Source organism: Littorina saxatilis, unplaced genomic scaffold (assembly GCF_037325665.1).
Source record: "Littorina saxatilis isolate snail1 unplaced genomic scaffold, US_GU_Lsax_2.0 scaffold_1144, whole genome shotgun sequence".
Classification (NCBI taxonomy): domain Eukaryota; kingdom Metazoa; phylum Mollusca; class Gastropoda; order Littorinimorpha; family Littorinidae; genus Littorina; species Littorina saxatilis.
The window spans coordinates 1-22,500 of NW_027125927.1; the positions used below are offsets into that span (position 1 = coordinate 1).

General features: G+C 38.6%; 1 protein-coding gene across 1 annotated transcript in view; it reads left to right on the forward strand.

Moving 5' to 3' along the window:
• Window positions 1–5,238: 5,238 nt before the first annotated feature.
• The window catches only part of LOC138954380 (E3 ubiquitin-protein ligase Midline-1-like), a 23,428-nt gene continuing 6,166 nt past the window's right edge, over window positions 5,239–22,500 (forward strand). The window contains exon 1 of the mRNA XM_070326242.1: window positions 5,239–5,379. The gene's annotated coding sequence lies outside the window, so the exon portion shown is untranslated. The remainder of the gene's footprint in view (window positions 5,380–22,500) is intronic.

Below are 22,500 nucleotides of genomic sequence, written 5' to 3' on the forward strand. Positions count from 1 at the left end.
ATAACTTAAAATAAGTATCCACAAAGACCCGTCTGAACTGTTGCGCAAACAGACAGTACACCAAGCAGTTTAGAGCACTGTTGGCAACGTAAAGCACACGAATTACCACCACAGTCTTGGTAAAAACCGTAATATGATGTATGAATGACGTCATCGCCATGTGCGTCACAACATTGCCGGCTATGTTCTGAGGTAGCTGGCAAAATGTCAGGAGAATGATAACGTAGACTATGTTTAAGTTTTGTTTGGTATCGGCTGACGGAGCGGTTTGGTGGAGCGTAAGTCTCGTCTGTCTTCGGTGGATTACCATGACAACTATCAGGACGATGTTCAACAACACCGTGAGCACAAGAATTGATGACGTCATGTACATTAAGAATTGTTCGTAGTCGTAACGAAAGGACTGTAGAAGCGTACCTCGAAAATCGTCACGAACGAGAGCAGGATCAGTGACGAAGAAAATTATCTCTCGCACCAGTTGCGGACTGTGAATGACCAGACACGCAAAAGTGATGACGAAGATCACACAACGTGTAAACCTGACGGTGATGAAGATCTGGGCCTTGACCGGTTTCAAACAACAAGACATCTCTCAAACGCCAGAGTGACTATTAGTAAAAGATTGAACGTCATCAAGAAATAGGCAAAGAATCGCTCTAGCGCTTTTTGAACGGGCTCGGTGTTGATTTCTATGCTTGATCTTCGATTGTCCGTTAGGTCGATTCCATGGTCCGTATGAAGATCTGCATCAGCTTCGTCCGTATTCGCTTCTGCTGCCGTTGTTGTTGTTACAGTTGATTCTCCATGCCAAACGTCTGTCCCACTCTGAAATGCTGCATCCTCAGATTCATTCTTCTTAACCCCTGTAGGCAGCTTTGTCAGAGTAAAATGCACGTCAGGTCCTAACAAACTCCGCAAGAAGGCTTCCAAGTCCTCATCAGACTCTGAAAGTACGGTCTGATTCATCGTCGAAGATCCATTCTTCCCACCATTGTTCGAGTCTTTCAGAAGCTCGTCAAGTCTACGCAGCACACTTTCTTCGGGCAGATGAAGCCCCTGCACGGTTCGATAAGCCGTTATGGCCGGGTGGACGTCCGAGTAGATGGAGAGAAACAAGATGGCGAGGTCTGCCAAGGTCAAGGCCTGCAGCAGGCAATATGGTGGAGAGCTGCGGAAGCACTCCCGAAAAAGGACGCCAAGACAGAGGAAGTTGAGAACGACACCAACGACGATGACGACAGAGAGCACAACCCCATGACACACAAAGATGAAGCGAATGTTGTCCAAAATTTCGCTTACTCCGATGCCAGGGTCCATGTCGTCGGTTATATTACTTAATCTTTCACTTTCCATTGTTCAGGTGATTTTTGGTTAGTTATTGTGACTTTTCTTCGCAGCTTTTCTTTTAAGTTGTGATACTCAAGTGTCTTGGTAGTTATCCAGAATGATAGACTGCTGAATGCTCTATCTGTGGAGTGCAATTTTACACGCGGTAAAGCCTGAAGTATAGTTCGCGAAGCTGGCCGCACGGAGCTTCAGCACTGAGTTTTGGGTAAAAAGACTTCATTTAGACTTTGTGAAGTCGACTTCGGGCTCCATTCAGGACCTCCTTAAGGCAACCGTGTGAAGCCACACTACAACCGTGTGAAGCCACACTACAACCGTGTGAAGCCACACCGTACAACCGTGTGAAGCCACACTACAACCGTGTGAAGCCACACTACAACCGTGTGAAGCCACACTACAACCGTGTGAAGCCACACTACAACCGTGTGAAGCCACACCGTACAACAGTGCCTGATATCCAGAGAAGGGCGAGTATAACTGAGTACTTACAAGTGTCTCTCCAAATCACACGCATACGCCTTGTGACTTTGACTAACTCCCAGCTTCTGTTGCCAGCAGTAGTGAATAAACAGTCGGTAGAAGGATGAAATACTCTTCTCTTCAAACACACGCAAAAGTGAAATCGTTCATTATTTTCACCGCGAATGATTCATCATGTAGCACGACACGATTTCTTCTCACTTTCTACTAATTACTGCCATGCAGTGACACTTGAAAATCACTAAATACCCGTCCACAACATTTACAGCCGAGCTGGGAAATGGAAAATGCTGCCAACACGACTGCAACTCATCCAACATTTTTGGCAGACTCAACGCCGTCGTGCAGAAAATCATACCATAGCTGTTCGTGTTCTCACCGGCAAAGATAGTGATATTGTGTGCGTAGATGTGACTCCCCAAGCTTTTGCTCGAAATGGCAGGATGACAAATAGAACCTGATGCTAGCTACCCTGACAATGCATACAAATCAAGTTATCTGCATTTTGATTGCTTCGGGTTTTATCTTATTGGTGTCTGCCGCCAACATTTGCAATAAACTATCCAGTTGTGTGCAGCAGGGTTATCAGTTCCGCCGTTCTGTTTTATAACGACCGTATGCATTAGTGAGAGAGAGTTGGTTTGGTAGAAAATTGCTCCATGGGTCTCCAAGCTTCCCCCCCACACGCACACACACACGCACGCACGCACTCACACACACATACACACACGCACACAAACACACACACAGGCGCTAGGCGGCACACACACCCACAAACACATACACACACACACAAACTCTCTCTCTCTCTCTCTTTCTCTCTCTTTCTCACACACACACAATTAAGGCACACACACGTAGGAGCACACACACACACACACACACACACACACACACACACACACTTTCTCTCTCTCTCTCTCTCTCTCTCTCTCTCTCTCTCTCTCATTGTTCGATAGCTGACACACTAGTACTAGTCCTTTGGACAAGTTGAAGCAACAAACAAATGTCGTTATGAACCAACGCCGTTTTTGTGTTTCATTTATAGCTACAGCGATCATTCCCTTCAACCCTGAACTGATAAAACAAACCAGACACCAGACAGATAACACGCGGTAAACACCTGATATTACTGATGCTCTCCTGACTCACATTGTAAGGTAGCAGCTTTGTTTTAATCAACGTAAAACTGCTATTCCAGGTTGTTATTACAAATGTCAGCTCTGATTGGTGATAGGGTGCAATTGATGTGTCCCAAGATCACAACTGCGTTTACTATTGTTGTTGTTGTTGTTTATGTTGTTGTTGTTGTTTGTTTTTTTATGATGTTGTTATTGTTGTTGTTGTTGTTTTTATGATGTTGTTGTTGTTTTTGTTGCTGTTCTTGTTCTTGTGTTTTTTTCTTGTTTTTTTTTCAACATGGTTTTATTTTTATTTTGGTACATATATAACATTACAACAACATCAGACATCAACATCAAATAACAACAGACATACAAGACTATGCATTATATGCATCTTCAAAAATAAAAAAAATAAAACAACAGGAAGGCACAATAAAACGTACAATTAGATAGCCCATATTCAACACATTTCTAAATTATGTAAACATAATCCTCGTTTCCTTTCTGTTCTTTCTATTTAATTATTTTATAAAACTACTCATAACAACAAAATCCTGTTCTCTCCATAATTAACAATCTGAATTTAAAAAAGAATTATAACGATCAACATATAAAATATCCTTATCTTGTTCAATAAAAAAAATTTAAAAAATCAATGATTGGACAATATCAGAGGTTTAAATGGGTACCACTCCAGAAAAAAAAGTATTACACGTAACTTAAATATTCTTCTACCAAATATCTTTTTCTCAAATCTCTTTTAAATGCAACCAGTGTAGGAACAACTTTTGTATACTTACACTTATGAATAAAAAAATTGGCATTTAATATTATAAAATCGAACACGGTACTACTTTTAAAATATTTATCAATACCAAACAAAATAAAATTTTCATTATTAAAGGAAATGTTCTCAACATTGTGACATTCATTTTTAACATAATTTAACACATCATTCCAAAATGACTGTATATACTGACACGCCCATAAACAGTGTTGAATACTATCCCTCACATCTCGGCATAAATGACACATCACGTCTTCAACTACTCCCATTTGTTTTAATATCACATTTGTTGCCAAAATCCTATGCATCACTCGGAATTTGAAACCATTTAAGTTCCACTTCAGAAATGTTCGTTACATACTTAAAACATAATTTCCAATCAACATTGCCTTATAATGTATCTTACCATTTTGTACAACTTCTTCTTCTTCTTCTGCGTTCGTGGGCTGAAACTCCCACGTACACTCGTGTTTTTGCACGAGTGGAATTTTACGTGTATGACCGTTTTTACCCCACCATTTAGGCAGCCACACGCCGCTTTCGGAGGAAGCATGCTGGGTATTTTCGTGTTTCTATAACCCACCGAACTCTGACATGGATTACAGGATCTTTTTCGTGCGCACTTGGTCTTGTGCTTGCGTGTGCACACGGGGGTGTTCGGACACCGAGGAGAGTCTGCACACAAAGGTGACTCTGAGAAATAAATCTCTCGCCGAACGTGGGGACGAACTCACGCTGACAGCGGCCAACTGGATACAAATCCAGCGCGCTACCGACTGAGCTACATCCCCGCCCCTGTTTTGTACAACAATTTGGACGCTTTCCATCCTGTACTAAATGTTCATAATACAATTTTGCTCCTTTCATTTAGGAATGAATGACTGGCACGGATTTAATACTATCAATCATACTGTTATTCTGCAAAACAATATCAAACGCTCTTATATATTTTTTATTTGCTCCCACACATCCTAAATAACTAAAAAAAAGTCATTCTGATTTGATACTTTTTCACAAAACTCGTTATAGGTATAAAAACGTCCATCGTCATTAACCAACTGACCAATGAAATAAATGTTATTATCAAACCAATTCTGAACAAAAAGTCTTTTCCCCAATCTTTATATTATTATTAACAAAAAAGTGGTTCTGCTAATATTTCTTTGGAGGTTTGTAAATTTGTTTTATATCAAAACTGTTCATAAACATTAAACACGTCCTTACAAAAACTATTACAATGTTGTTTACCACTATACAGACAAGGACCACACACATCAATGTTGTCCACATCAGGACTTGTGTTCTTGTTCTTGTTCTTGTTCTTGTTGTAAACGTTGACCATGCCCAAAAAGCATTCTGATTGTACCTGTAATTTTAAAAAAAGAATCTTTATTTTCCGCAGCTTGAAATACATCTCAAAATGTCTATGCTATGAGCAAGACTTTCATACGCCTGTGTCTATACAGGTCACGTGACCGAATCATCACGTCATCACACACATACGCCCTCTCACACAAAAGGTGTCGTGCTTTCTCACAATACTCCACCAAAAGTGATCAACTATTGGCACAGAAACATCGCTGTCTTCTTCGTCAGTACTGTCGTCAGCCTTGTCATCGGTGTGTGCCTTCACCTACACGCGTAAGTTGTCTTTGTGGCTCTGTCTGTGGTGATAATCAATGGGTGGGTTTTCAAGCGTTGGTCTAGTTTCGGTTTTGCGGCTTGTCAGTCCGGTCGTGTGTAAGAATGGGAGTGTTACTGTGTTGTGTCAGTGACTTTGTTCAGCCGCAGATAACGAGGATGGATGGTGTGGTGATGAAAAACGAGTCACAGGCATTCACCTAATAGCGCTAGCATGGCAAGGTGGAACGAATGGACATGTGTTCTATTCTGTTTTGTTGTTGGTGTGCTGACTTCTGGGTTAGTGGGGCAAAACACTTCTGTGTTGGTTTAAGGGGTGCAACTCTGTGCAGATGAATGAGAAATTGGATGTAGTTGCTTCCCTTAGACCGTATAGTGCAACTTGAAGTGAACCATGCCACATTCCCATTTATTTATTTTATTTATTTATTAATTTGTGTTTACTTTCTTCATAATTTATTTATTCATGTGTACATAATTGATTCATTCATTCGTAAGATTGCATTTTTTGTTTGTTTGCAGTTAGTTTCCTTGTATTTTCGTCTGGTTTTTTTGTTTTGTTTTTTTCCTACGTTCTTTATTGATTAAATCTAGTTTACAATATCCAGGTGAAACTTAGTTTATTCTACATACGTGAGTGAGACACCCATGAGATAATAATCGTTCAAATCACACATGTATGTGTGTATCATGTAAATGAGGTCATGTCAAGCAAGTCTGGCAGGGACCTGTTTTTCCACTGCTCATGATGCCAAAGTCACCGAGACAAACGTCATTATAGAAAAAAAAAATTGCGTTCGCTAATTACCCTCGATGAATTTTTTGAACTAACACGTCACGCCACACTTTTGGAGTGACGTTTCTTTGCTTTGACGTAATAGATTGCACGAGGCTTTAGAAGAGATCGAGGTTCCAAAACAAGCGTCTTCAATTTAGCTGCCCCGAATGCAGGACATTTTCAGTAAAATACACGTAAGTACAGTATGTAGGATAAACAGAATACTACATGGCTTGCTGTGTCGTACCAGATTTACACTCGTTGCTTTTTCAAATAGTGAACAGCTCGCTTTCGCTCGCAGTTCAATATTTAAAAAAACAACTCGTGTAAATCTGGTACGACACAGCAAGCCATGTAGTATTCTCTATGTATCAAAACGAACGAACGGAAGGACAAGTCTTTTTATTAACAAATCAAAAGAATTTAGAACGGAACTTTATGGCGATGCGATAGTGTGCAAGTGAAAACTACAACAGCTTTGTTATTTAATTACTCACTTTTAACAAGTGTTGGATTAGGGTAGCATGGTGAGGAAGGAGGGTGTGTGGGTCGGTTGTTTAGTTGTTGTTTGTTTTGTGGGAAGTTTTGATCGTGGACGCTTAGTTTTCTGCACATTTAATTTTGTAATGCTGTCTTTTTTTGTTGTTTTTAGCTTTTCTTTCCTGGGGGAGGGGGGTGGTAGGCGTTTAAACATTGATGTGTGTGCTTTGCAGTAATTATTGCTGAAAATGCTGTATTTCTAATCATTTACACTCAGTTATTGTCACAAACAGAAAGATGATATATATGCTAGTGGCATCGGTGTCATCGAAAGTCGGGGTAACACCCGGGAACATGCCCTAATGGCTTAACCGTGAGGGCGTTAAACACCATTTATCACCATGTCAACCGGGTATAACTGGTGAAGACAGCAATACTATCTGATTGCTACAAAGAAATACTGTCTGTGTGTTGCTGTATTGTGTGTAAATTGTTAGTCAGTTGTATCTACGGCACTCAAAGGACGCCATTGGGAACAGCCAACAGTGCCCCATTCATTGCCAGTGGCATTTAATGAGAGAGATGTTTTGATCAAGATAATAGACAAACGACAACAGCAGAAGGAGTTCTTTCTTGGGAGGTGTCCTCTTATTGAATAGATCTCACATGACAAGTATTACTGTGATGATCACATTTACTAGAGCTAAATGATTTTGCTCTGCAACATTCAAGCATGGAAAACGGTTCACTGAGTCGATCGTCTGTAGAGAAAGGGGGAATGTACGTTCTGGCTCACCGATTCCGACAGACCCTAAATATTAACGCAAAATAGGCTTCTGGACTAAACTTTTACTAAAATGAAACATGCGACAAAATCAGAAAAATACTGCATAAATCCATACCAAAAAAAATACAGTAAAGTAAGGTTGTTTTGAACCAATGCCGGGTCTGTCGGAATCAGTAACCCAGAACGTACATTCCCCCTTTCTCTTATACAACATTCTTAAGCTCAATACGCTCTCTCATTTACAAACTTTACTTCATATGTTCTTTCACTGTTAGAATTATATCTGATACATGCAATGTGACTGTCTAAACGAATAGGTAACTCTTTACAAGTGATTCTATTTTTACTTTTTCTTCCCGTCCTATTTGAATCCCCTTTTTTAAAAACTGCTTTTTCAGATCTTCTATATCTAGTGGCTTGTTATATTCAGCTCGTGTTTTTGTTTGAATACTTGCTTTCTTACTTTTGTAGTCATCAAAGTCTGTTTGTATCTGTTTGAATTCTTCGTCAGAAACTTTTGAATCTTCAAGTGCTTTACTGATAGACAGTTTTAGGCTAGACAATTTTGATGATGCAAGAGTGGAAATGGATTCGTGTTTTTCAAGCTTTTTCACAATTTTTTTCATTATAGCTGATGCTATAAATGATAAACCACCAACTGCTGCTGCGACACCACCTAGGATTAGAGAAACTGGAGTCCCTACTCCGGTAGCTAACAGAATTGTTCCCGTTACACCTGCAGCTGATGCAAGGATAGTAGAACCAGTGCTGGCATTAGAAAGGCTGTTGTAAGTTGTTGAGTACTTACGTCTAGCGCGAGAATATTTTTCTAATTCATCTTCTAGTTGTTTTTGTATATTACTAATGTGTGCCAGTCTGAATTGTTGACTTTCTGCTGCACTTTCATCAATATTAGGATAAAGCTTCACACTGCTAGTCATCTTTTTAATGCAAAATATAAAATATTTATCTTAATTCTCACTGGCCAGTGTTTCTGCTAAGCTTTGAAGCTGTTCATTGCTTAACACCTTATCTGTATAGTAGAAAGCAATCAAATCAAGATAAGTAAGATTAATACTTCTTATTTCTGTTAAATTATTTATATCTGCGTTAACAACAACATTTTGGTTTGACGTCTGTTTTTTTATTGTGTTAGAATCCTTTTGAACAGCAATAAATACTCTGACTTCTTCAACATTTAATGGTCTCCAGTTGAGATTTATTCCTCTCATTAGAACAGTGTTTGTGGTTTCTTCCCTTTTCCTGACAACTATATCAAATATCATAGTTGCATTCTGCCCTATTGGAAGCTTGGGTATAAAATCGACAATGGTGTCAGCGTCCTTTTCAACACTTTGTTTTCTGTGAATGAGATAGTTGTTCTTATGGAAAGGTTTAACTGCAACTTCTCCCCTGCTGTTAAACGCAGGAACAAGGCTAACAATTAGTGGTTTAGCATTTATTGACTTACGGAATGTGTCGTCTTTTCCAACAAGAGTGTATGGACTCACAAATTCAAACTTCATTTCCCAGTCAATCTTTTTCATAACAGGACTAAGTACCCATTTTTTATTCTGATGTTTCCACATGTAGAATGTGTCATCGACAATTGGATCAGGTACATTAACATCACGGATTTGACCTAGTTTGAGGAATCTTGGTTTCTTTTCATCGTCGATTTCCTTTCTCTTGTAATGACCAGTGTCTGTAAACTCGAATGCATACACTGCACCAACTTCAGCATTGCTCTCAAAGTCGATAGCGTCTGCTAAATCTTTCAACTCTATAGTTGAACATGCAACAGGATAAGCTATTGTAGGTCCACTCGACATTTTAATACTCAATATTTTATGGAACTATTTCCAATGTAATGTTAAACAAACAATCAACTGGTTGTCCACTTTGATTTTTCAGATCAATGTGTAGGAATTCATGACACCCTTCCTCCAAGTCCTTGAACTGAAGTGTCTTAAATGTTGGCACGTGCATTTTACAAAAAGAGGCATCACTCGGTGGAAGAATTCTAAGCAGATCAGAACGCTGATCATTAAACAGATTATAGGATGTGTTAAGCTCTCTCATGTGAACAAACAGTACACTGTTAACATCCATGTCAATGGGACGTGTTCCCTTGTATAAATTTGTAATTCCAAGCATATCAAGGAGTTTGGTTGGAAACTCAACGTTTACTTCTCTAGTTTTGGGCATAGTAAGAGTAGCAATGAGACTTGCATGATTTAAACTCGCTGTAATACCTACTGGAGCAAACAATTCTTTCTCTAAAGTGCAGAAGTCATAGTAACCATCTTCTACAGAATGTGTTTTACCATTAATTCTAACCCAGTTGTTAGCCTTTTTTTTACTGATATTATACCAAGTAACCTTGTACATAATTTCATGCAGTGCAACTTTCATTCCTCCATTTTGATTGTTGATAGGGTTTGCAAGTTTAACTGGCACACTAGTCTTCACATTTGTTAGTGTGATAAACATTTTTTATTCAACAACAAAAATGATTCAGTATAAATTCAACAAAGACGTTAAATACAAAACTGGACCATATTACAATCCAAAGACTATTTCTTTCCATGAGTTGGACTTTGCTGTAACAGAAACAGAATCCATTCGCGTTAAAGTGCCTGACCCATTCCATTCTTACCTAAATCCCCCAATCAAAAATGATAGTGTTCCAAAGATGTGGAACTCTCACCCAATTCAGTTCTATCAGAATCAGTTAAACTTTGCAATATTCTGTGCAACCACAGGATGTGGAGTGTCCTATGCAGACCACATGAATAATTCAAACTTACTGACAAAGTGTGTGTACACATTTCACGTTTACTATCAGTGCAGGAGAATCTTGTCTGAACTTCAGGCACCAATGCCGCATGAAAAGAGCTGGAACCCATTCAACAATAGGATAAACATGAAAGTGTATGAGCGTCTCTGCAATGAATTCAATATAGATTTTAAGACCGACTTTAGGCAAAAGCAAGACAAAAACCATGGCATGGGAACACTATATTTATGGGGTGTCCACAGGAGGTATAATTTTGATTACTGGCCAGGTCATACATCTTTTTCTTCAAATGTGCAGGTACAGTTAGGATCAATAGAACAACAGCACCACAATGCATGGACTACTTTTATATTAGACACCAGCAAAGGTTTCACTGGATCAGGTGTTGAAAGGATCAATGAATCTATCCGAACATATGCGTGGTGCTTGCTAGGCTCGCAGGCACAGACACGATCAAACATAATGAGAACAAGCACAGGGTTTGGTGCACAGAAACAGTTGTTATCAAATTTAGAAGATGTCATAAACTCTGCAGTTGATCTGCCTTCCAGCATCAAAAGGTATCAAGACTCTCTCCGTTATGCAAGATCAAAAGTTGACTTTGCTGTTGGTAACGGCCTTTACATGTTACCTTCTGATCTCCAGCTGCAGATTGGAACAATAACAAATTATAACAATGAAATCATTATTGCTAGTGACACCCAGCCGCTTGGAAAGGGTGAAGAACTGAATTCAGAAATCAGAACGATGTTACAGCCATATCACAATGAACAGAAACAAAGCGTGACAAGTGAAGATCGGGCTGCAGGTGAAGATCATTCTGTCACTAGTGATGATCAAGCTGTTAGTATTAGTGATGATCATGAATCGCAGAAGACTGCTCTAGTAATTGGTGGAGTGGGTGTAGGCTTACTTTTGCTTTATTCTCGTTAGCAGAACACCTGCAATTAAAACTATTAGAGTCCAGAGATGTTCAGCCATGAAACCAACAACTTTACCTGCAAAAGATAACAGCCAGCTAACAATTGAACCAATGATTCCTGGAAGTGCATCCAAAGCTTTTGCTGCTAGTTTCTTTAATAGTTCTGCAATGTGTTTGAGTTGTTTCTTTACCCATCCCGGATCAGATGGAGATGAAGGTGAAGGTGGAGGTGGAGGTGTGACAGTGCCACCTGTGAGTGTTAACACTAATGTGCTTATTGCAAATCCTAACGCAGTTAGTATACTAGCTATTGTGATTCCCTGCTCTCTGAAAAGCGTTCTAATTCTTTCAGCAAGAGTTGTGTCTTCGTAAAGGATTCTTTGAATTGTATTTTTTATTCTGCTGACCTGTGTTCTCAGTTGTTCTCTATTGTTACTTAGAACTTCTAACCTTATGGCTTTCTCCTCCTGCAAATCTTTTAAACGCTTAGAAATTCTGTTTTTTACTTCTTGTTCTAGGTTCAAATCATCAGCATCAGCAAGTTTTTGTTTCTCTTTGTTTATATCTTCATCCAGCTGACCTAGTTTTGACAGATTATTTGCTATTTCACCTCTGATGGTTTGTAGTGATTGATTAAGGGCTTCTATTTCTCTCATAGGTAATAGTTCATGTGGAGTCTTCAGTGAAGTTTCCTCAGAAAAAGAAGTCTCTATCTCTTGTATAAGTTGATCAGCCTCATCTGCAAGTTTATTAAGATCTTGCAATGGAACAGATTCTATTTGAGTAGCAGTTGGTAGTCCTAGTTCTGCTTGTTGAAGTAAGGAAACAACATGGGAAGATGATGACCGTGTGCTAGGCACAATATCTAATTGCCTAAGTCGATTAGCAGTAAGTTTTTGTTTTAGTGAAACTTTTGATAGAAACTTAGCAGGATTAGATTTATATGTAAGTTGGACTTTTTCTCCTTTATCGCTAGTTGTATATAAATGATTTGCTTCCATTTTGAACTGGTTTGGATCTAAAACATCAGGTTCTTCTCCTAAACTTTTGTAGAAATCTCTAACTTTACCTTCCAGAAGTTCATGTCGTGCCACCTCATAATGCAGTGAATGATGATAGGGAACCAAAGGGATTGCTTCGCTCATGTCGTCCGCTGGCTCAAATAAATCTTCAAATCCACCTTCTGCCATTTGTAACTTATTTTTTATTTTGAAAATAAAAAAAGATGGCACAATCGTTCGGTTCTGTTCTTGATCCTTACAGAAGGCTGAAAGAACCTCTCGGGGTAAAAGGAATAAGGCAAACAGTTATAGTTACAAATAATCCTTCTACTATTGATCAGAATGAAATACTTACTGTTAGGTTTCCTAATCTGGGTAAGAACGATGTTATTGTACCAGGCACTGTAAGACTATCATTCAAATTAGAATTAGAATCTGGCTCAGATGAAAATAGGACTTTGGCTTATAATGTAGGAAGAGCAATTGTGAGGAAGATTACTGTCAAACTGGAAGGGCGGGAAGTGATGTCATTGAATAATGCAGATGTTTTTTTAGTTTACGCAGATAATTGGTTAACTGACAATGAAAAGAAAAACAGAGTGTTTCAAGGGATTCAGTCAGACAATGGGATAAAAGTTAGAATAGGAGCAGGAGATAAAGCTGACAACAAAAAAGATAACGCTGTCAATGTTGCTTTTGGAAACAAATTTTGTATTCCACTTGACTTTGAACTCATAAATTCACATCCTCCCTTCTATCAAGGAGCATTGCGTGACAGGCTGTCATACGACCTGACTTTCAATAGTTATGATCGTGTTATGCTTTCACAAGACCCGGAAGCAAAGTATAAGGTGTCTGGAATTTCTTTAGAGTTTGATGTTGTAAACCATCCTGAACTGGCTAGACTTATAGAAAATCAGTACAGTTCTAAGCTGCCTATCTATTATGAAAGAGTGTTGAATCACAGTACACTTTCAAAAAGCCAGGCTGATCCAATCTGGAACATTAACTTGAATACACCAGCTAGGTCAATGAAGGGAATACTTATGTTGTTTGAGGAACCAAAAGATTCATATGAAAGGCAAATAGAAAAGTTTTACAATCCACTAATCAATAGAGTATATTGCACAATTGAAGGGCAGCCAAACCAAATATTTGCATCTGGCATGCTGCCATACCAACACTATGATGAAGCAAGAAAGTACTTTACTGGAGGAAGATTGAAAGACCCAACATCTGATCTTGTGGCTAAAGATCTACATTTACACGGTGTTGGCGTAGAAGATTTCTTGACAAATAAATATGCGTTATGGCTGGATCTCAGAACAACTGACGACAACAAACTGCATGGAAGTGGAAGGCGAATTGAAAACGGATCAGAAGGAATCACAATACAAATTGAAAAGGAAGTAGGGAGTAGTAGTAAATCAGTTAAGATCTACGTGTTTGTTGTGTCAGATGCGCAGTTAAACATCTCTGAAAGCAGATTACAGGATATTGTTTATTGAACGTGTTAAAATGAAGTATCTAGATTTTCTTCCAAAGGATCCACACTGTTCTTTGATTTGTGGGGCAACAGGTTGCGGCAAAACAAGATATGTTTTGGATTTATTACAAACTGTTTACATAAATCACTTTGAACACATAGTCATATTCTGTCCAACCATAAAGCATAACAGAACATACAAGGAGAGAAAATTCATATGGTCTGATCAAAATATATTTATTGTAAATCCTTCTGATCGTCTAAATGTTTGCTTGGAGCATTATTTCGATCTTTTTCAGAACACGCCAACACTGTTTATTATTGATGACTGTGCAGCAGAACGTGACATTGTTAGAAAGAAAAGTGCACTAGCAAAGCTTGCATTCAGTGGACGACATGCATTAATATCAGTTTGGATATTAACACAAAAATACAATGCAGTTCTGAAAGACTTTAGAGAGCAACTCAAAACAATAACATTGTTCTATTCAAAGGACCGTGACAGTTTTGAAGAGTGTCTTCGAGAAAATGATGTCATTGAAAACAAACAGGAGAGAGAAAGAATAAAGAATAATCTGAAATCTTCTAAGCACTCGAAACTGGTTTTAAAAACTGATCAACCAGTTCAGTATGTATGTTTGTAGAAATCCTTGCTAAGTTCTTGTCAAGTTCTTGACAAGTTCTTACTCAAGTTCTTGACAAGTTCTTACTCAAGTTCTTGACAAGTTCTTACTCAAGTTCTTGTCAAGTTCTTACTCAAGTTCTTGTTAAGTTCCTACCTAAGTTCTTACTCAAGTTCCTACCTAAGTTCTTGTTAAGTTCCTACCCAAGTTCTTACTCAAGTTTAATTACTAGATTTTAATTTTATTCTGCATCAAAATAAAATGAACTGTGATGAATTGCTGATGCAGACTGCTACAGATATTGAAATCTGTGACAGTAGGACTATACCTGATAAAAAAGAAAGATTGTATTCACTTGCTGTTTGTGGAAAAACAAAACACTACCTTGGGCAGCAGTTAACTGTGGAAGAAGTACAACATCTTTCCTCAGAAGATATAGAAAAGTATCATGGACGGTATGAATCAGTGCTTGGTTCTAAGATGGTTAGAAGTATTGGACAGACTGTTATAGGTTTGTACACAAAGATTTTTGGACATTTTACACCTCTCGACTCGGAGGAAGACTTAACACATGATCTAACTCATGACCCTGTTGTTTCCAAGTCCCTCGAATCTCTTGCCTGTGGCCTGTATTATCGATTTGGTGCTTTATTAGTACCATTTGTTGCTGGATTAATTACTTTCAAACACATTAATTTTCATAATAAAAAAGATGACGGATCAGTTGAAGCAGACAGTGGAGCAGACGAAAATACCAGAAGTGAACACAGTGACAAAGAAACCTGGTAGAGTAGAAGCAGGAAAAAAACTAGCCGAATGGAACAGACAAAAAAAGTTAAATCAAAAGGCAAAGCAGAACATTATGTCTGAAGTTGAGCAGACACCAAACATTCCTGAAGTGACTAAGGTCACACAAACTGATCAAGAATTAAAATCTTCATTTCTATCATACAGAAAAGTAGCTGTAGCAGCTGTTGTTGGAGGAGGTGGATACTTGCTTTACAAACTTTGGCAAGGCAAATATAAAGTGTCAGAAACACCAAAATCAGAAACACCAAAACCAACAAACAAAGCAGTACAAACAATAAAAAAGCCCACAGTAGTACCTGCAGTGGATTCATTTCATATGGAATAATTTTAATATTTTAATTTTGATAACATAAAAATGAGTTCTGAAAAGACAATAGTTAATCTAGTTTATCACGCTGCAGTGATTGGAGGCTTGAGTGTAGGTTACACAATGCTGGGTAAAAGTCTCCTCAGAATGAAACCAGCCGACTTGGGAAAGTTAGACTTCGAAGACGGTGCTAAACTAATTGGTGTTGTGACAGCTTCCTTTGCAACAAAAGACTTCCTGGTGAAGCAAGGAATTATTCCAGAAAATATAAACATGTAAGACAATAAAATGGCTAGTTTGGTTATGATGGTGGGAGGTGCGATTGTAAATGCGCTTGCATTTTCTGGCAGCAACTATTTGTTTTCTAAACTGCAAAATGGTGAAGAGAGGGAAAGGCACAACAAAGCCATGGAACAACTGGCGAAAGCACAGGATGAATACGAGAAGAAACGAATTGCGCAGTTAGACTTTATGAATGATAAACTCAGGCAGCAAGGACATGCAAACAAAACCTTTGCCAATGTTGATGCAGCCATTCAAGAATACTATCTTGTAACTGGAAAGAAAATGAAGACAAGTGCTCCTCCAAAACTGGGTGACTTTTATCAGCCTTCAGAAGAGCAGAAGGTGGGCGAGATTGTTTTCATTGTTATTGGTATGGCTGTTGTTTACTTTATTGCGCGTGCTGTCAAATCTTAATATTCTGTCATTTAAAAAACCATGAGTGATGCTTTGTTATCTAAAATATATTATTCCCCAAAAGGATACTGGAAAGGAAGAACTGCTATTGACAAGCTCAGTGACGCAGCAGGTGTTTCTCAAGATATAGCAAAGAAATGGTTGTCAAAGCAGGCAGTTTGGCAGATCTATTTACCTGCACCAAGAAACATTACACGACCACACTTTGTTAACATTAAACCGAATGACACTCATCAAATAGACCTGCTGTATTTACCGCATGACACAGTCAGAAGGAAGAAATATAAGTATGCACTGACTGTAGTTGATGTTGCAACAAGATACAAAGATGCTGAACCGTTGACAGAGAAAAGTGCTATAGCTACAGCTGTTGCCCTGCAAGAAATTTACAGACGTGGACCACTAAAGTATCCCAGAATGATTCAGTGCGATGATGGTAAGGAGTTTAAAGGAGCTGTCAACCAGCTTCTGTTAAAACATCATGTTACAGTGAAGAGAGGTATTCCAGGAAACCACAGGTCACAGGCTATTGTTGAGAGCTTTAACAAACAGTTGGCAGAAAAACTGTTTTCATATCAGTACCATCAGGAATTTTTGGACACAGAAAGTAAATTGCGTAACACTGAATGGGTCAAAAGATTACCATCAGTACTTAGAGCAATGAATCTGGAGGTATTTAAAGCTACAGGGTTAAGACCAGTTGATGCAATCAAACAGAAAACAATACCTGTTGCTCCAAAGTCAACAACACCAGTGGCATTACTACCTTTCAATCAGAAAGTCAGATATTTATATGCACCCGGTGAAGCTGAGGGTGACAGCAGGAAGCGTGCAACGGATCCAATCTGGAGTATTCACATTCATGAAATCAAGAGAGTAGTAGAGACAAATCCACCTATATATTACTTGAGAGAACCAGCACCGCAAAGAGCCTTTGTAAAAGAGGAATTACAATTAGTTCCACGTGGTACAAATGTTAAATGATTTTTTATTTCAGATTTTATAGTGTTAACAAAAATGGAAGCTCTGAGAAAGAATTCTAAGCAACTTCATTTTTTTAATTTATATTTTTATTTTGAGTTATAAAATCAAACTCACAGCGATGGAAGACTCTGTATTAGAATCTTTATCGACAGTATTTGACACCGTTGAATTACAAGTAACGGATCCTCAAAATGTGCAGTCCAGTGTGCAAGACGCCATTGAACAAATTCCAAACAATTTGTTGATTGAACCTCCAGTAAAAGTGCAGATAGTCAGTTTAATAAAATACAAAACAGTCAGTGATGAGGTGCTAGAAGTTCATGTTTCAACCAGACAACTAGCACTTAATTCTATGGCAGAATTGAATGGAAACTGGGCAGATGAAATGATGAAACGGTTTGAGCAAGCTGCAGAGGATGCAAAGATGAAAGGATCCGGATGGTCAGAAGGTGAAATTCTAAAAATAGAATTGAAGCTAAGTAAATTTGCCCCCATCAGAGGTAGAAGTTACATACCTTTACCTCCTGCTCTTGTCAAAAAACGTGCTGTGCTGAACATAAAGAATGATGATGACAAATGTTTTTTGTGGTGTGTTCTGGCAAGACTGTACAGTGTAAAGAAAAATGCAGAAAGAGTGTCGAACTATCATGCATACAGAAATAAACTAAACTTTACTGGTATTGAATTTCCTGTCAGCATTACAAGCATTGACAAATTTGAACAGCAAAACAAACCCATCACCGTAAATGTTTACACGTGGGATGAGGAAGATGAACTGAAACCAGTCAGAATATCAAAGAACTCACCAACGATTGGTGATTGTGATACTAACCATGTTGACATGTTACTAATGACTGATGGTGTAAAATATCATTACACTTTGATTCGTACAATGAGTAGACTGATGGCGAGCACAAGCAATCACAATAGTAAACAAGACTTTTGTAGGCGATGTCTCTTGCGTATTCCATCAATTCATGCAGCACTTATACACAAGCAACATTGTAAGAGCGTTGATGATGCGGTTGTGAAGTTAACAACACCGCCGCCAGACAGCAAAGTGTATTTTAAGAATGTATGCAAACTACAGAAAAGTCCTTATGTTGTTTATGCTGACTTTGAATCTATCATTGTGCCATATGAAGGACCTTTACCAAAAGACCTACCTAAAACAGTAACTCTAAGTAATCATCAAGTCTGTTCATATGCATTTATTGTTGTTAGTTCAGATGGTAAACATTCTAAACCGCAATTGTACAGAGGACCTAATGCAGCAAAGAACTTCTTACAGCAAATGAACCAAGTGCGAAATGACTGCTCCAAACAACTGAATCTTTCAGACATTGTTATGAAACCTGAAGACCAAGAACAGTTTAACTCTACCACACAGTGTTGGATATGCGAACAAAGTCTAACACCAAACCCAGACAATCCAATAGTAAGAGATCATGATCATGTAAGTGGGCAGTTCCGAGGAGCAGCACACAGCAAATGTAATCTACAATTAAAGTTTGATCCTAAGACTTGGAAGCTTCCAATCTTCTTCCATAACTTGCGCGGTTATGATTCACATCTGATCATGCAGGCAGTAACTGATGAATACAAAGCAAGATGCATTGCGCAGTCTTCAGAAAAGTACATGGCCTTTACTCTGAATAGTTTACACTTCTACGATTCTGCTCAACATCTGATGGGAACACTTGAGTCTTTATCTTCATCACTAACTGCTTTCCCAATCACATGTAAGTACTTTGACAGTGACTTAGTTAGAAAGGGAGTCTATCCATATGAATACATGGATTCGTGGGAGAGGTTTGATGAAGATGAGTTACCACCAAAGGATGCTTACTTCTCACGGCTGAAGGGTAAAGGTATAAGTGACGAAGACTATGAACACGCTAAGACTGCATGGAATAAATTAGGATGTAATACAATGGGTGATTATCATGATCAATATTTGTTGGCTGATGTTTGTTTACTTGCAGATATATTTGAGAATTACAGAAGAACATGTATGAAGCACTACAATCTAGATCCTTCACATTACATATCTGCACCAGGCATGAGCTGGGATGCATTTCTTAGATTTACAGGAGTAAAGATTGACTTGCTATCAGATCTTCCTACACTTCAGATGATTGAAAATGGACTACGTGGAGGAATCAGTATGGCTTCACACAATTACTGCAAAGCCAACAACAAATACTTGGACGACTTTGATCCTATGAAACCTTCTAATTACATCATGTATCTAGATGCAAACAATTTGTATGGTTGGGCAATGTGTCAGACGCTTCCACTTCGGAACTTTAAGATCTATTCAGGACCATTTTCACAATGTGTTGTGCTGACAATATTAAAAGCAGGCCCAGACAGTCGAAAGGGATGGATACTAGAAGTTGACTTAGACTATCCACTATCACTTCATGATCTACATAATGATTATCCTTTAGCGGCTGAGAGGTTAAAAGTAAACCCAAGAGAACCTCCAAAGCTGGTGCCCAATCTGTTTCACAAAAAGAAGTATGTGTGTCACTACAGACTGTTACAGTTTTACATTAGACATGGATTAATTTTGAAGGCTGTTCATCGTATAATTTTATTTGATCAAGAACAGTTTATGAAACCTTACATCATGAAAAACACAGAACTGAGAACCAAAGCCGCTGATGCATCAGAGAAAGACTTTTTTAAACTGATGAACAACAGTTGCTTTGGTAAGACAATGGAAAACCCACACAAGAGAAAGGATGTTAGACTTGTTACAAGAGAAAATGAGGCCATCAAGCTGACATCCAAACCACAGTATCAAGACTTTAAATACTTTCATGAACAGCTGTATGGTATCTTAATGAAAAAACTTGTAGTCAAGCTTGACAAACCAGTATTCATAGGCTTTACTGTGCTAGAGTTGTCAAAACTGTTGATGCTTGAGTTTTTGTATGATTATTTGAAACCAAGATATCCCAAATCGAGAGTACTTTACACAGACACAGATTCATTCTTACTTGACATTCCAGCGGATGACATTTACAAAGATCTAGAAGCTGAAAGTCCTGCAGTAAAAGGAAAAGATTCTTTTTATGACACTTGCGACTACCCTAAAAAATCACCATTGCACTCAAATGTTAACAAGAAGGTTATTGGAAAGATGAAAGATGAAATGAATGGGAAGATAATTAAGGAGTATGTTGGATTGCGTGCAAAGATGTACAGTGTTGCAAGTGAGAAAGGGGTGGTTAAAAAAGCAAAGGGTGTAAGCAAACAGGTTGTAAAGTCGAGCATATCGCATGATAACTACAAGGAAGCACTGTTTCAGAAGCGAGTGTTTCACCATGACAACCCTAAGATCAGTTCCGCGCTTCATCAGATCAACACAACTATTGTAAACAAGAAATCTTTAGATGCTAATGACACAAAGCGCGTTTATTCATCACCAGAATATTCTTATGCAATTGGGCACTGGAGAACAAACGCGGCTCCAAATAGTCTGAGTGTGTAATAAGAATTTTTGTCAATCGGGAAAACCCACTATGACAGCAGCGGGGAAAAGGACGTTGCTTGTGAAAGGGGAGTGTTTGTGAAAGGGGAGAAGGCTTTGTTGAGTTTCAAAGCAGCCACCAAGTACACTTATCAAAAGCTTGAATCAAATACCCAAGTCAATTGAATAAGTTAACACTCGGCGGCCGCCCGAAGGCAGCCTAAAAAGTTTATTGTAGGGCGTTGAAGCAGGGTGAAGCAAAAACAATAACACAGCTGAAGCAGGGTGTTGAAGCAGGATGATTAAGAAGACAGCCAAAGCAGGGCAGGCGCAGCAAACCGTACATGCATGATCGTTACTATATTTAGAATCACGTCATTACTATTTTTGAAACCGTACATGCATGATCGTTACTATATTTAGAATCACGTCATTACTATTTTTGAAACCGTACATGCATGATCGTTACTATATTTAAACACTTGTCTAACAGTGCAGGTGCAGTGTGATACTTCTGTTGTTGCGCACAAACAAGCACTGTAAGTCTAAGGCTGGGACTGTTGGAGCTCTGATGTGACAGGAATATGCGGCGTTTCTGACCAGTACTCTCTGTACTCTTCGATCTGGAGCATCTCTTCGATTTGTTTAAGTTTGCCCATGATAAAACTGATTGGCAAACCAACAGTGGTAAATCGCGGAAATGCATAAAGCGATCTAGCAACGGCGCGTAGTCTACGCGCATGAACATCGGAATAGCCAGTTTTTGCTTTCAACCAGTCAGCCCACGTTTCTTTCATTCTCCCTTCTTTTCTTTGCTTCTCCTGCCATTGTTTGCACATAATCAAAAACTGTCCAAACTGAATGTAAATTAAGATTTGTTGTGCGTCCTGTCTTTTGAGATTTCTCATCCCTTTTTGCAGTCTTTCCACAATATCTTTTTCATTTTCTGCTTGAGCAAAATAAGCATTTGTGAAAGCTTCTGTGGATATAGCATGGCTAACATCTGCTTGGTTTGAAACGAGATAGTGATGTAAATCACTTGGCGTTGTTGGTTCTACTCTCTTTTTCTTTCCGTCTTTTTCTTTGAACAAATCTTCTATCTTCCTTTTTGGTTTTTTGGGCAGTCTCATTAATCCTTCTGTTTTAGCCTTAACTGCTATTAAGGCCATCTGCTCAAAATATTTTCTATTCTCTTCTAGTACATGCTGTTCTTCTTCTGTCCAAAATTCTGATGGTGTTGGCGCTGGTAGTGGGACATTACAAGCTTGTTCCATGTCAGGTAGAATTAAAGTTGTTGACCGCTTAGAATAATCTAACAATTCTTGATGAACATTTTGCGATTCAAGAAGCTATTTCTCTAATTCTGCGACATTCACCTTGTTAAATTAAGCACTTTTTTCACTGAAACACATACACTTCTCTCACAGAAAACACAACTGCGCGGTAGGCGACTCCGGAATGAAATGACAAAATCACTAGGCTATGTTACTATCAACACACAGTGGTGGGCGGACGTGACGTAACTGTTGCTATCACATGATTTAATCTTGTCTTGCCATTGGAGGAATATAGAAGACTAGCTTGCTGTTTGTTTTTACCAGATCAATACGGTAGTTATGGCTTGCCGACGACGGGCAGATTGGATCGAAACACACGCTGGCTGCAACTAGTTAATATTTCAATGGAAACTAAATTTAGCGTTGCACAGAGAGAAAGGGGGAATGTACGTTCTGGGTTACTGATTCCGACAGACCCGGCATTGGTTCAAAACAACCTTACTTTACTGTATTTTTTTTTTGTATGGATTTATGCAGTATTTTTCTGATTTTGTCGCATGTTTCATTTTAGTAAAAGTTTAGTCCAGAAGCCTATTTTGCGTTAATATTTAGGGTCTGTCGGAATCGGTGAGCCAGAACGTACATTCTCCCTTTCTCTTCTGTCTTCACCTACTCCTCTGTCTCTC